Source organism: Episyrphus balteatus, chromosome 1 (genome assembly GCF_945859705.1).
Source record: "Episyrphus balteatus chromosome 1, idEpiBalt1.1, whole genome shotgun sequence".
Taxonomy (NCBI): domain Eukaryota; kingdom Metazoa; phylum Arthropoda; class Insecta; order Diptera; family Syrphidae; genus Episyrphus; species Episyrphus balteatus.
Window position 1 is genome coordinate 162,284,562 of NC_079134.1, and position 16,941 is coordinate 162,301,502.

The following is a 16,941-nucleotide window of genomic DNA, read 5'->3' on the forward strand; positions in this document are numbered from 1 at the left end:
ATTGACTTAATTTATAACTTAAAACGACTTAAGTTGAACAGAATAGATGATGAATGGGGATTTGTTGGAAGGGACAGCTTACATACATGTACTAGATTAATAAGACTATAAAGCAAAAAAAGCACATTTTATTTTTACAGCGGAAGTGGGAAATAACAAATGCAGTTCGAGTGAGCAGAAGAAGGACATAATTCCCTCAAAAAAAGGGAACCACTGAAGACGACAAACAGAAAGCTTTTTCTGTTTAATTTTTGGTCCGCAGATTAATGGACCTCTTTTATGTTATTTTTTTCTTTTCTTAAGTTACAATAATGGCACCAAGTACCAAGAGAACTCTTAAACTCTTTTTTGCATTTTTAAAGTCTTTGTTCCAGTATGGCCTCTCAATCGTTTTGCAAATTAAAGAGAATGGCATTGTATTTTTGAAACATTTTCAACAGTGAGGGAATAATGGGCTAACTCATAAGCAATTGAACGAACGCATTTTTATACAAAAGCATTTTGATGAAATTTTCGAAAAACAAGTTTTTGAGTTAAAATTATTTTTCATTTGACAAATCCATTTTTAGAAAACAGACCCATGGAATTTTTTGAAACTTTATTTTTAAGTATCTATTGTACCTACCTATATATTATTTCTCATTATACATACATATATTATTTATCATTTAACGTCTAACGAAAAAAACCGTTTAAAATTCAAGATTTTGGTTAAAAAAAAAATGCAAAAAAAATAGGAAGATGTACCAGATATTACTAAAATATATCTACAGACATGTATCTACATAAGTCAGTTAAAAAATAATAACGGAAAGGCGATATGTTGGTTTTTCAAATATTACCTTTAAAAAAATGTAATGCATTCTTGCAAGAATAATGCATTTCAAATGTAAATGAAATCGGCCGAGCAGTTTTCAAGAAAATTGAAAAATGAAAAAAAAAAAAAAATAAAATAACCAAATCCATCCGCTCGCGGGCCGCATGTTGAGTATATATTAGGCTTTATCATTTTGAGGCAAATTTTCTTTTTCAAATGAAAAACAGACTAAACGTTTTCGAAAATTCAAAAGATGAGCTCTAAATATTAATATTTAGAGGTGCCTATTTATGATTTTCTATTTTCCATATAAATAACATGAGAAAAAAATTTGTTTTTTTTTTGTAGTTGTAGCTATCATTACGATTTTTTTGAGATTTCTAACTTTAATAATTTCGAAAATTCAGCTCTATAAAAAAAACCATTTTTTTCAAACTTTTTTAAAAAGTCTAAAAAATCTAAAAATTAAAAAAAAACAAATATCCGCTACAAACATAGCTGCAACTATAATGTTTAAGTCTGTAAGGTTTCGAGTTTTTGGAACAAATAGTTTGGCTGGAATTTAAAACTGATTGGATAAGGTCCGAAATCCCTTGTTATTGCCATAAGAAACTTCAACCGCTTAGAGGCATGGGTTTGAATTATGTTAGAGGCTTCAAACTTTGGGAATATTTTTTTGTTTTTATTTCCAACCATATAAATCATTGCGAGCAAACAAATTTCATTGTTTTTTAAATAACGACGAAATATATGAAATAAAGGTCATGATTTCGTATATTTTGAACTTTAAGTTTGAATAACTTCAGTGAGGTTCACTCTATGAAAAAATGTCGTAAAGATTTTTTGTAGAGCGCTCAATTTACTATACAGGGTGTCCCAAAAGTAATGGATCAAACGAAATATGCTGATAGGCAAACTTAAGGGCTCTCAGAATTTGGTAACTTATTCATCCCAAATCTTTACGGTTTTCGATTTAATGCAGTTCTTGTGAAATTTCGAAAAATCCCTACTTGGCAACAGTATTTTGCTTAATACGCCCATTATTGATTTTTGTTTTTAACAATTCTTTCACTAAAACATTGCCAAATATTTAGGAACAATTAATTGATCAAAATATTTTTTATTTCATACGCCATTTCACTGAAAATTATTTAACAGTTCCAAGTTTTATAATAACTCAATTTCTAACTTTTATTTCAGAGTAACACCGCGAAAAAAATTTGTATGGTGTGGCAATGGTTTATTATTTTAAAAACTTGCCCTGTTATTGTAGTTTTCCAAAAGGTATAAAAGTTTCCAAAGATGCAGTTAGATAGAAAGATATTATAATTTGAATTCAACAAAACAGGGTTTTTCATAGCAAAAATACAAACAAAAATAGAGGCTTTTGTCCAAAGAGGAATAAACAAACAACAGTTAGAGAAAATGTGTTTATTTTTGCTTGTTTTTTTGTTCTGAAAAACCCTGTTTTGTTGAATTAAAATTGTAATATCTTTCTATCTAACTGCAACTTTGAAAACTTTTATACCTTTTTGAAAACTACATATTTTCGAATATGTTAAGCCTATTTTTTATTCGAAAAAAAAAAAATTGCCTCAAAATGACACAGCCTAGTATATGTAGCTGGTTTGGACCTTCGATGTACAAAAGAACTTCGGTTTTGTTTAAAACCTTGATTTTTTGTATAGGTACACGAAACCAATCTGAATCTGAAAATTTGCAAAACCTTTTCTTTGTCCAAATTGTTCAAGCTCTTTTTTGAAAAACTTAATCGAATCTTATTTCCCATAGCCAAAAATGTCATTAAAGACTACAATTATTGGTTTTAGTCCTTAATAAAATCTGAAAAACTATTTTTTTGGTGTGCTTAAAATGGACAATAGCAAAATATTTGTTATGAAAAATTAAATCGGCTACAATATCTGTTTGTAAATTTAAATCTATTTTTAACATTGAATTGCAATAAATATTGAAAGAAATATAAGAAAAAACTAAAACCAATTAAATGTTTGTACACAAACAAAAAACAAAAAACTTTCATCATTGAAATTGAAAAAAAAAAAAAAAATGTGTTAAAAAACAAACAAAAAGCATATTTGCACATTGTTCAACTCAATCTACCAGATACTTAATTTTTCATTCAAATAAAAAAAGAATTTATTTCATTATCTCTTCGCCATAAACCATAATCCTTTTTATTTGTTGTTTATTTTTCATTTCAAAAATGTTGATTGATATAAAGTTTTGTGCTCTTAAAAGTATGCCAGACAGTAACTGTCTTCACCATTTTATTTAACTTGGAAAACAATTTTAATTAAGGACTTGATTTAATCTATTTTTGAAATAAAATGAATTAAGTTCGTTATCTTGTTTCTAAAAAAGTCAAACAATTTCTAAATGTCAGAGAAACTTTAAGAATTTCAAGGTTTCAATTCCACTTATAATTGGCCAGGGATTTTCTTATACCTACAATGTCACTATAAGTCATGTTTGTATTGAATAAAAAAAACACACAAGTGAAATCCTCGAAGGTCTCATTCCCCACATTCAATGAAATAAATAATTTTTATTGTCAAATCAAACTTTATCCTGCTTCTCATGTTTTTATTCTGACCAAATGGCAAACACAAAAATATTATAATAAATGACATTTCGAAATGGAATGAACATAAAGCAGTCCTGCATTTTATAAATTTTCAATAAATTCTCTATCAAGCTTACCTTATATCGAGTCTGGAATAGATATTACAAATGCGTACTATATTTTTCTGTTGGAGGAAGAAAATTATCGATCATAAATTTAACAGCATGTGGGCCACTCTTGTCCACCTATATTCTGTATACAGAAGAATGTCAAGACAAGAGCATTAAATCTATTAAATACCTCTACACACAGGCTTTGAGGCTATTTATTCATAGTAAAATCTTTCACACAGTACTTTTACTATACTTCTATGTGGTTTTAGGAAGTTTTAAAATATTGCCAAAGTGCCAATAAATAATGATAAAAAGAATCCAAGAAGTTTGTGTCCTTTGCAAAAACTTAAAAGTGCTTTATGAGTTGACATTTCTTGATTATAATTACTGTTTCAAGGGACTAAGGGTATAATATTCATCTCGTTACTCAATGACGCATTCCAAAAGTAATATTAGAAAACTTCACTTCCTTAAAGGTGATTCGAGTTGCATTAGTTTGTCAGTAGAAAGGTAAAACTTTTTCACTATTTTACTTGCTTGGAATACGAAAAGACGTGCTGGAAAATAAATCTGTCTTAGATTTATAACAAAATGTGATGCATTTTAATTCTTTATGAATTCTGCTCATATGAATATGAAGGTTATAGGAATAGCCTTTTAATCAGACCATGGTTGTCCAGCGATATCCAGCATAGGGTTGCCATGTTTAAAAATTAATGCTTTTCGCCCGTGAGAGCCTGCCATCTAAGCAAGTCTGAGTTATATAAAAAAAATATTATCTCAGAGAAAGTTAAACTATACAGGGTTTTCAGAAACAAGATTAATATTGAAATCGATAGATATAAGCTGTGTTTTTTTGGTACTCAGTATTTACTTAGTAGTCAAAAATGTATAGGTACATAAGTTTGGAAAAAAAAAGTCTCTATAAACCAACAAATAACAAACTTTTGTTCCTTGGCAATCATTTTTTGTTGTTTCCAACGCAAAATTTAGTTTAGAGTTATTAATAAAACACGGCTATTATAAATATATGGAAGTGATAGAATACTGTCGTAGTTTTTAATACTACCTAGTTTTTTATATTGCGACTTTATTTGATACACAGTTTTTATAATAATTTTTTTTATTAATTTTAAATACAAAAATTTAAAATGTAATCAAAAGTATTGAAATATAAGGAAATTTTAATGAAAAACTAATTCCTTCCCACCTAAATTAAAACTTTATCTGGATAAGAATTGAAATTAAATACTCTTCTTCTTTTTTTAGTACAAGAAAATCAAATTTTAATCAAACTGTAAACGAAAATGCAAGCCATTTTAAAAAAGAAATAATTTTTTTCTGTGCCTGGATTTAGGGTTATCGCTACCTGAAAAAGTACCTACATACATATATAAAACTATTTTGGTTCAGAAAAATGCATTTGGTAACCTTTTTCTTGATAAAAAATAAGAAATACAAAATCTGTGCTTTGTGTTTTTTCGAAGTAAATTAGTATATGAATTACTGAACATTTTTGATCGGCAATAAGATTTCTTTTAGCTAGTATGTAAAAAAAAAAAAAATAAAAGATATAGTAATATCACTATTATTATATATATCTATGATGAGGAATCACTTTCAGAAATTTTTTGTTTTAAAGAAGTAAGAAAGAAAATAGGTACTTAAAATATTAAAAAGGAAAAAAAAAATATTTCTTTCATTACAATGAACTGGAACTTTAAAGTCAGGAAAACGTCCTTGATTTTATTATTAATACAAAAAAATTAAATTTCCATAAATTTTGTATTAGACATAAATATTTAGTACATTCAAAGTATTAATTTAAATAAAATTTTGGTGTTGCCTCTAATGTACCCCAAATTTTCGTAGAATCTACACACAAATTTTTAACCGTGTACGAACCAACAATTTAAGAATCTAGAACTCGAGAAGTCAAAACTTTGAATATTGATGTTTGAAAAATAACTCTGGTTAACAAAAATAAACTTTTTTTTAATATACTTTTCTGAAGGTTTTAGGTGTGCTGAACTTGAATCCGAAGTTAGAAAAAATGAATCAGTTCCCGTAACGGTTTCTATAAGAACTGTTTTATTTCTTTCAAGACCTGTTTAAATCTTTCCGATATCTTTTTTACTGCCAGAGATATCTTCAGTTGTTTGGCTTACATATTATAATCTTTACCATAGAAATTATAACGTCATTATCTCCTTAATGATAATATATGAATCGAAACCCACTTACTTCATATTAAGATATCTCGGACAATAAAAAAGATATCAGAAAGATTTTTTCTGACTTCGGATTCGAGTTCGGCACACCGAAAACCTTCAGAAAAAATATTTTTGTTTCGGTAACAAAACCTTTGTAAACCAGTGAATAAAAATCAATAATGAAAGGAATTTTAAATGATTTTTTTGTTAAAGAAAAAAAAAAAATTAATAAAATTGCATGACACGCTTCTTAGATTAAAAAAAAAAATAAACGGAGAAAAAATACATGCTAGAAGCTTAAAGTGGATTTCTGCATGTTTTGTTGCCAAAAAGACTACCATCTTAAATTAAGAGACATATATTCATAATTCCTTGAATGTTTTAATTTAATAGAATCCATTTAATTTAATAAGGCCAATGTACTAAAGAAGTCATCAGAAATACCACTTCTCACGTTCTAGGGAAATCAATACAACGATACCAAAGCCTCGTCTATTACACCAGTATAAAAATGTTCGTTCTTGTTGATTCTCATAGATTCGAATCAGTAAAAACAATTCTCAGTGGTGCGATTGCTTATTCTAATGTCTTCTTTAACTGTAAGATACTTGGTGTACATTTTGTGATGTGAGTCGGTAAAAATTTTAACGATACCTTTGATGTTAACATATTTAAGACATGCTATCTACCGGTTTTATTAACATCATTATTAAAAGAACAAAACAGAATAGCTACCAAAGCCGTTCTCACAGATTTAATTTTCTTGATATATGAAATATTTTACAAATTACGAAAAATAAACGATTAAGAACTAAATGCCTACAAGTGATTGGGGTACACTTACAATACGTTACATTCCAAAGAACTCTTTTCATTTATTATTCTAAGCATTATAACATAATTAGCTCAATAACTCATTAGCTTAACCACACCTTTGCTGTTTAAAAAAAAACCTATTTGCCAGTACCTATTAAATTTTTCAAAGGTATGTATTCGACAGCATTGTTGACCATCTAATGATGACTAAATTAAAAAAAAAGACCTTAGTTTACACATAGTTTTCTGTGTAAACAATTATGTTATTACAACAAAGTAAGCAATTAATCATAATAAGGGTTGTTAATTGTTATTCCTTGCGAAAAGTATCTAAACTGGAAGTCGAACGTAAAAACTCCTTTCTAAATATTTTTCTTGCTAAAATCAAACAGAGTAGAAATACCATGAATAGACTTGGGAGGCTTATAATTAATCATCACATAGGCAATTAATAAAAATAAATGAATGAATGTGCACTAATTATTCCACAAAAACAAACTGAAACTTTTTTCCCACAATCTTTAAAGCTTTTTTCTGGTTATAATTCTTTCTCCGTTAAAACATCTGGTTTTCTGCAGATATACCCTCGATGTATGTTTAAAAAAAAAATAAACAAACATGCGTTAGGAATTAATAGAAAAGTCTACACCAAGCTTGCTGCAGAGAATTAAATTAATTAATTAGTAAGCAATCTCAATGAGATGGTAGAATGGTAGTCTTATAATTAAATAAATGTTCACACCACTCGTTAAAGACGTTCGTTCGTTGATGTTGTCAAAGTGTAGAAGCAACTTTTTTCTGTCTTTTACTTTTTTTATGTTTTTAAACTGCCGCATTGTTTTCCAAGTAAGGATAATAATCCTTCGCTGATCACATCAATTTATAAAAGAAAAGTAGTCGACATTAAAACCCATTCAAGACCAGCGGCATGCGGCGGCGTCTGAATTATATTTAATTTTCTTTTCCTCAATCAATAGAACTTTAGGTTGGTGCAAGCATCTGGTTTGCAGGGATGGAGTTGTCAAAGATAAGTTTGATTACAAAAAACTTTTTCGAAACTTCTAAATATTCTTAAGGCGACTTTTCTGCTAATAGAAATCGATTGTTATCGACAAATTGATGTTTAATGCTATAGTCATAAGTGATTAAGGTTTAAGATATTCAAAATCGCCTTTAAACCAAAATTTGATATCCATACCTAATTAGTTTTAAGTAATCGGTAATTATCGAAAACGATCAAAATTTATCGAAACCTATCGAAAGTTAACGATTATATACAAATAATAATCATATTATTCGCGGTTAAGACAATCTACTCTTTTGTATAAGTTGGACAGCTATAAGACAACAATAAACAAGGTTTTTGATCACATTTTCCAAATTTAAACAGTTGTATAAAGTTATACAAAGTTTATAAATAAGGGGGTAGATGTTTCTATTTGATTAAATTGGAATATTATCGATAAAGATATTAAATAATCGATTGTGATCGATAATACATTCGACGTTTTTCATCTTTTAGTAATGGCTTCAATTTAGGTCCCAAAAACTTAAAATCGCCTTTAAGTAATCGATGATTATCGATAGTAGTAATCGAAATAGGTAAAATATTTATCGAAAGTTATCAATTATGTGTTTATTTCTGAAATTTCTTAAATAATTATTTATTATAATAGATGAAAAATTCTATTTCTTTAATATGGACAATTATACATACTTACATACATATCTTTGAGAATATTAAATTATCGATTATGATCGATAACATATTCGAGCGTTTTTATCACTAAAATTTTTTTCAAAGAAACAGAGCCATAGTTACTTTTTAGTAATCGAATATGATCGATAATAATTGAAAGTTATCGATATTTATCAACAGCTATCGATTATATTTCGATATCTGGAATTTCTTAAATAATAGACAGAAGTTTCTTTTGTTTAATATGGAAAATTATGGATACAGATATTAATTTAACTTTATCGTTTTTGATCGATAACACATTCGATAATTTTTCATCTCTAAAAGATGGCTTCAAAGAAACAGAGATGGAATGTGTCCGAGGCCCGAACAAAATTAAAAGCGCCCTTGCTACTCCAGGAAAAGTTCGTCAACATTCTTGTTTGGAGTAAAAAAAAGAATCCAACAAGAACTTCCAATAGAGCTGGAACTTGAGAAGAGATTGCCACAATCACAATGTGGAGACAGTAGCGCAATAGCCACCCGGAGCATGTGGTTTTAATCCGACAAATCCATTGAGAAGATTCTTCAGCCTCAGTGAAGTGTCATTCCTTCCGTGCATCTTAAGGAAGATAGATAATTCTTTTTTTTTTTTACTTCTTTCTGACCAAGTTCAAGTTTCCTGGTGTATCTTGTGGTTCGTGTGCCCAAGAAAAAAAAAAATCAAAAAAATAAAATAAAGACACCACGTCCGACATTCAAGAGATTTATCTCAAAAGAGTTTCATAAATTATTGTATGCTGGAGACGTTAGTTATTGGTTCGAAGAAAAAGCCTGTTGCATTAGAGAAGACAAAAGGCCACAAAAAGCTGGCAACAGGAAAAAGACTTGAGTAACAAGCTTGAGTTATTTCAGGAATTGATCTTGTTCGGTTTTTGACATCTGGCTGAGATGTGAAACAACCTTTAAGAGTAACCTACAGCTATGCTAGAAAATATCTATTGGCTGATGGGCATAGAAGAGGTAATCTCTTGGTTCATGGAGGTATACGAAATATGTTATCCAAATGAGTCAACTATCTTGAAGACAGCAAAAGCAGCAGCTGGTTGATGGTGCGATGGTGATTTAAAAGAAGGCACAAGCATTTGGTGTACAGATGTCCCCGAGGGCACAAAAAATAAACTCTATCCATCCACTTACTATTTATGGAAGTGCTCTCTTCGGAAGGGAACCTCTCAAGCTCGACTGTGCTGCGGCGGCAACTTTGCTTTGACTGCATTTTACAGTCCCCTGAGATAGATATTAATGGCACTTTGTGCGACACCTTGGGATTTAGTTGGAGCACCTTTATAATATTTTTATAGAAACGTTAAAGAAGATGAAGAGCAAGTTTTATATATGTTAAAAGAAAAAAAAAGGAGTGTAAGTGCGAGTGTATCTCTATGTTCGATGTCGAAACTATATAACATTTCACCAAGGTAGTAGCTCTAAGCAAGCTATATGGGCGATGATGGGTGGAGAGTTTATAAGGAGGTTAAAGTATTGAAAGTTGTCTTTGACTTGGCAGAGTAGAAGATGATGAATGTTTTTGATCTTGATGCGATGGCGTCTGGAGTATACACATTTAGCCTCCATAAAATGATTTACATTGTTTTGAATTCTAGCTTTTTTTCTTTTTTTATGATTGCAGTAAAATATTAACTATTTCATTAAAAATGTAATTAAAACAAATGAATCTTTTCTTTATTTCATGCTGCAAAAAGAATATATTTTAATAGAGACACATTACTTTTTTGTATGACAATTTAAAGTAGTGATGGAAACTATCGAATGATTTGAACTATCGATAGTTAGTAACTGAATGATTTGAATTATCGAATAGTTCATTCATTCATTTATTCATTCGAATAAAAACTATCGAATAAACTATCGTTTAAGAAAACTATTTGAATGAAAAAACAATCGAATGAAAAAACTATTCGAATGAAGATACTAACTAAATGAATGAATGATTTAAAACTATCGATTGAATGAATATTTTACAACTAACGATAGTTTGATAGTTTTTATTCGATATTTCCCATCACTAATTTATAGTATAAACCTTACCTACCTTTCAAAATGGGAAAAAGTTGGTTCGAGGTATTTTTATTACAACATAAGTAGGTAAATGATAAATAATTTTCATCCTCTTATCTTCAAAGATTAAAAGCTTTACTAACATTAAAAAAAAGATGCATGGATATGGATACCATGTTCTTGTTCATACCTTCAGATACAAAAAAAGACATTTATATTTTTCTTCTCTTTTTGTATTTTCGTTGTCAAACAATTTTTAAAACTTGAATTTGCATAGAAAATTTATATTCATCCCCCCAAATTCTTAGAACAGGTATTTATGGTGGATGAGTAAGCATAATAATAATTTTCAAACCATAAAGTCCTTTATGGACTTTTTAACGCAATTCTTCAACAGATAATACATACTTCTCGTTTTTATCCGGAATTCAAAAAAAGTTCTTTTGTGATGTTTCCGTAATATGTAAGGTTCTATGATTCTCAGATTCTCACATAATAAATAACATTTTATTACCATAAAAGTGATTTTAAATCTTCCATACGAGTATCTATAAGTATAATGTAATTCGTATTGCTCCATATAACCAAAAAAAATTGGTCTTATAAAATATTATTATAATAGTCTTCAAAGATGTAGCAATTTTTGAATGGAATTTCTTTTTCCACAGACATATAAAAATTTTGTTTATGTATTATATATATGTGAAGATTTCTCTTGTTATATAAAAAAAGGTGCATTTTATGTTATTGTTCATGTTCATGAAATTAATTAAAAGTGAAGTAAAAGTAAATTTTTTTAGCAAGTTTTATGGAAATTTGTTCATGGCCGCATTGACTTTTTATTCATTATGTGAAGTGATAAAAGCATTATACTACTTAAAAATTTTTGTTTTGTTTTTTTTTTTTAATCTTAGGGCTCTTGAGAATAATTTGTTTATGTTGCTTAGTCATTATATTAATAAGAATTAAAAAAAATTAAGATCAATAAATCATTAAATCATTACTTTATCTAATTTTAAAATCATGCACACTTATCTGACTATAAATCAATTGCTAAAATATAATCAGACTATCTTAACTAGTTATGATAACATAATGTATGTAGATTTTTTGGCCATAATGAGATTGAGTATTTTAAGTGGCATGCGTGATTTATATATGTTATATGTTTAGATTAAAATTGTTAGATATTACTTAAAATTGATTGCCTTAATAAACAAAAAAGTTTGAGAGCCCATGAGCTACCTTTAATAGATAAGACACCATTTTTGCCCCATTCTCTTAAGAAAAACCCTATTTATGCTTTTTTTAAGCAATGAAGTCAATATTGTGGAAGAAGACAAATGTTTGCTGCTCTTTTCACATCCTGAACTATGGGATATTTTTTGAAATTTTTTAACCCAAATGTCGGTAGTGCTTGGCTTCCAAATAAAGAGACTACTGCGCAGTAGGGTATGCGGGGGTACATTTGACACTGGGACACCTTTGACTTTGCGTTTTTCGGTATGATTGTGCCCTTAATAAAGAATAGTTTGGATGAAGAAAGAAGCTTAGTTTGATTTAAAGAAACTTTGTGAAATATCAAAGTCGTTCATTAATTTTTCGCGGAGTACCTCGTGTTTTCATGTTTTCTGTATTTCGGATTAATTTTTGACCACCGGTATGTAAGCGATTTCTGAACCTAATAAAAAAGTTTTTTTTTAATGGTGCATCAATATTTTGATAGCACTATGCTTAAAGTTTAGTAAATTAAAACCAGCTTTATAAAAAAATAGTTTTAGTTATTGAAAAAAAAAAGAAAAACACTTTGACTTTTGCAATGGGGGCACAGTTTTACGTTGATTTTGGGGAGTTATAAATAAATTATTTCCAAATAAATCGACATCGATTAATTTTGATAAAGATTAAATGGATGGATTTTTTAAAAATATTTTATTGTTTTTTGGATTTTCTTCTTCTTTTTAGAAAATGAATTTTTTGATTTATTTTTTTCGTTATATTGTTTATTAGATTGTTTAAAACCGAAAATTTATTTTTATTTCTAATCAAACAATAGACGAGCAAGATCCGCTGATAGTTTTAAAAATATAATGCACACGATGTGGGGTTTAATCCACCATTCTCAAATGTACCCCTTTCAAAGTCAAACGTTCCCCGGTCCCGGGGTACTTTTGACAAAATTACTTTTTTTAGAAAACAATATTTTTTTAAATGTTAAAAAATTGTAAAACAAAAAAATGTACAGTTTTCTAAAATACAGACCTTTGAAAACTAAATGTCAAATGTACACCCTTCTCCCCTATTTCACCGTTAGATGAAAAATTGGTAACTTGAAAGAACGCGCCAACTAAAAAGTGGACAAAGAGCAAGAAAAGTTTATTAGTGACCACGGTTTTCAGGTTTAAGAAAGTGGAATCATCGAAATCAAAAATTATTAAATCTCAAATTTCTTTAATTTAATTAAGAATTTAGATCTAGTGTTACAGTGAAGAATGCAATTAAAAAGGTGTAAAATTTTAGTTAAAACCAGTGAGACCAAAAAGAGAATCATCCAAACCTGGGTTCTTTCAAGACATGAAAACTGTCTCGCTAAAACGAAGAAATTCGTTGCTTAAGGCTGGTATAACTTGGGATTTTCACGTTACAGGTGAGTTACGTTGTGCTCGAAAGACTCCTATAATTACAATTTCAAAATTTTTGGGAAAAATGTTTAACTTTAAAGCGCTGATTACCGCGGTTGCGTTCAGAAGAAATCCCTTTATTTTAAAGTGGACGAGGGTGTATTTTATTTATGATAGGGGTCAGGCTTCCTAGATTGGGCTATTTATCTTTTTCAAAAAAAAAAAATTATTTTTCATTGTTTTTTTTTTTTAAATATAAAATAATTTTTTTTACTGCTATATTGCTACTTTTTTGTGTCAAAACCTTTCTTCGTTCCTAAATTCTAAATTTGAACTAAATTTAAATAAATTTGAATTTATCGAATAATTCAAAATTGTTAATTAATGCCAAACTCTTGTAAAGTAAGCTGTGTTAGCAGATTTGTCAATAACCTCCATCAATATTCCTCCCTTGTAAAAAATACGCATTATTTGACACATTTTCACCACTTTTAATTGGGAAAACATTTTTATACCTAAACAAATACACCGAAAAAAAAAATTGATAATAACAGCTATCAAATTAACATTTTTCAGTGACAAAAGTCGTCCAACAATTAAAATATCAATTTTGATATTTTATCTTATCATTTTGACATTTTTTAATTTCAGGTGGGACAGTGAAAATTTCACTTTGACAATTAAAATATCATTTTGACATTTTTTTAAGTTAAAGTGGATAGTGAAAATTTCACTTTGACAATTAAAATATCAATGTTGACTAGATTTTACGTTTTAGTTTATTATAATGAAACCTATTTCTTTCCTTTTCATTTTTATTATTTTAAGAATTTTCTTTCTTTTTTCGAAACATTACTGAAAGGGAATTACAAATTAATGGTGATATTATTTTTTCTATTATAGGTGATATAGTTGTTTTGTTATTTTCTCCCAAACTATGTGAAGTAAAATCTTAGTGCCGATCAAATTTTCTCAGTAAATCATACATTTTACTTCGAAAAAACACAAAGCGCCTTTAAATTAGTACACATTAAGAATTTTTTATTTAATATTTTTCAATCATTTGGAATGAGAAATTGATATGAAAAAATGATAATAAAATATCAAAAAAAATTTCCAAAATGTGACATTTAAATATCATCCTGATAATAAAAATGTTGTTTTAACATTTTAAATATCAAAAAACACATTTTATAGAGCATTTTTGGCTGATATTTAAAAAATGTTAATTTGATATTTATAAAATGTTAAATTGATATTGTTTTTTTTTTTCGGTGTATAATAAAGAATGTAATTAAGAAGATGTAAAATTTTATGTAGACCAAAAAGAGAATCAGCCACAGCTGTGTTCTTTGAAAACATGAAAACTGTCTTGCTAAAAACGAAAAACCTGATACATATTTACCAGGGATAGAGCTAGTTTAAGAGATTTGTTGGTTTAGGCTTATATGACCTTGTTTTAAGCCCCAAAATCTACTACTAAAATTACAATTTCGAAATTTTTGGGTTGCATTCAAAAGAAGTCCCTTCATTTTGAAGTTGACGAGCCTGTATTTTTACATGGGTCAGGCTTACCTGATTGAGCTATTTAATTGGGCTATCTTTTTCCTTCTAAGCCTTTTAAGAAATTCGAATATTTTTTATATAATTTTATAAGAAATTTATTAAAAACTAAAACAAAGTCACTGATCAGTTTTATGAAAATAATTTTGGTTTAATATCAGTAAAATTCTACTTTTGAAAAAGAAAATATTTTTTAAAACAGTTGTATGTTCTGTTACTTTATCACTAGCGATAAACATTTTTGAATGACTTTATTATCATAAAAATATAAAAATACATTTTCTTCGTTCCTAAATTCTAAATTTGAAAAAAATTTAAAAAATTTTAATTTTTTGAATATCAATTCAAAATTGTTTGCCAAATTCTTCTAAAGAAAGAAAAAAAAAAAGAAAAAAAAACACATAATTTGACACATTTTCACCATTTTTAATTGAGAAAACATTTTTGTACCTAAACAAGAACACATTTTAATTTAATATAATTTAAAGAATATATAAGATTCTTGGTTTAGATACCTTTGGATTCTTTCTTTTAACACCAATATTTTTTTTTTCTATTTGTTCATCTGAGACAAACCAAAAACTTTACAGAAAATCAACCTTTTACTTTTTATAAAAGTTTCATGAGGATAATTTTTTGAAATTTTTAAAATCCTTAATGTTAAATTAAAATATGTATATTAATGACTTTTTAATAACATATTTGTGGTAGACAAAATATTTCATAAGTTTTGATTTAATTTTGACAAATAAAAAGGATTAAATTTTCATTTCAATCCAATAAACTTCTCTCTAAATTGATCATCTATTTTTACAATAATTGTATAGGTATAATTCAAAAAAAGAACCCTCTTTTTAAATTGTTAAAACACAATATCAAACTCATTGAATCCCTCTTCAAAAATGTTTCATTAAATTCACTTATAAAAAAGAAATCTTCAAAAAATCCACAATACAACTTAAATATTATTTATTGAAATTGATTCACTTATCCCCCTGTTTTTTTTTTTTTTTTTTCTACACAAAAAATAATATCAATTCCAAGAAAAACAAAGGAAAAACAATAACTGAACCCAAAACTCATCAAAAACCTTTTCTGAAATAATAAATGTTATCCCTTTCGTAGATATATATATTTTTTTTCAATTATATTCAATCATTTCAGATTCAAACCTAAAAAAAATTTAGACATTTCAAATGATTTGTTTTAAGCTTTCAAATATTAAATAAATAATGAGATAGACAATGGAAAGTGCGTTTACCTTGAAAATCCAAGAGATTTTATTAAATTTTTTGTATATCCTTCACGTGTCGACAACAGGGTATCAATTATGTATCCTTATAACAATCTCGTTAAGCTTACGAGCATACATCAGTGAAGTTAGATAATAAAGCTAAACATAATTTAAATTTTTTTTCTAACACTTATTAGAAATAATATTCTTGGACCAAGAATTATTGATTTAATTCACTAAACTTGTTTTCACTTGGGATTTATTTTTAACCTTCTGCTCACTAAATCGATGCTTATAAAAGATGCATATCACAATGAACTTTCATATCAAAGATATTTCGCGCAATTTTTTTTTTTTTTTCAGAAAACAGAAAACAATTTTTAATTTTTTTTTTTATTTACTTAATTAATCATGAAAATTTTAACAATTTATTTTTTTTTTCTTCAAAGACAGAAAAAGTAAAAAAAAATATATATTTTTTAAAAAAGGTTCAATGGGTCTTAAAAACTGGGGAATATTTATATGAATTCGCGCAATTCACTTCATCATTTCGCGAATGACTAACGCGGACTGAAAGTATCTTTCAGATGATTTTTCTTTATTCCCTGGCAAGCAAGTACAAGTACCTCCCGAAGAAGACTCTCGGTCTTATGATGACGGCACTGGACTGGACACAACCCAACAATCATTTGAAAGAAAGCCCCGAGATAACTAGCATAGAAGGTGGCCAGCGTAATTTCATCTATACCGTTATCGTGGCGCCAAAAAGGCCTTTCTAAGTAAACAACATATACTGAAGCTCTAAAAGGTGTAGCTTTAGCCAATATTGGTTTGGTTAAAACATGTTTTATTCCAACTGAGAGAAATTGAGAGAATTTAGTTTGAATGAGGTTGTGTTATGTTTGAGAGGCATTTTATGGGCGTGCGTATTTAACCAGAGTTACTTTACTGATAAGAAATCTAAACCACGTGCTTCTTATCAATAAAATGTAATTTTGAGTTCAACAGGTTGCAATTGAAAAATGCTAGACAAGTTAACTGATAGATACTTTTGTGTATCTGCATATAGGTTAGATAGGTACATACTTGTATCTCAAGAAAAAGATTGTTTACTTTGCCTAACAAGTAGTAGCGTTGCACTTGAATTTGAAAAATAAATATTTTCTTACAAAGTGATTTTGGCAATATCTAGTTGTGTTTTAGAAAGCACAAACAAAATATTG

The 16,941-nt window shown here is 28.0% G+C and overlaps 1 protein-coding gene across 1 annotated transcript in view; it reads right to left on the reverse strand.

The window, feature by feature from the left end:
* LOC129918554 (calcitonin gene-related peptide type 1 receptor) overlaps positions 1-16,396 on the reverse strand; it is a 93,916-nt gene extending 77,520 nt beyond the window's left edge. Inside the window, exon 1 of the mRNA XM_055999161.1 lies at positions 15,746-16,396. The gene's annotated coding sequence lies outside the window, so the exon portion shown is untranslated. The remainder of the gene's footprint in view (positions 1-15,745) is intronic.
* Positions 16,397-16,941: the final 545 nt, after the last annotated feature.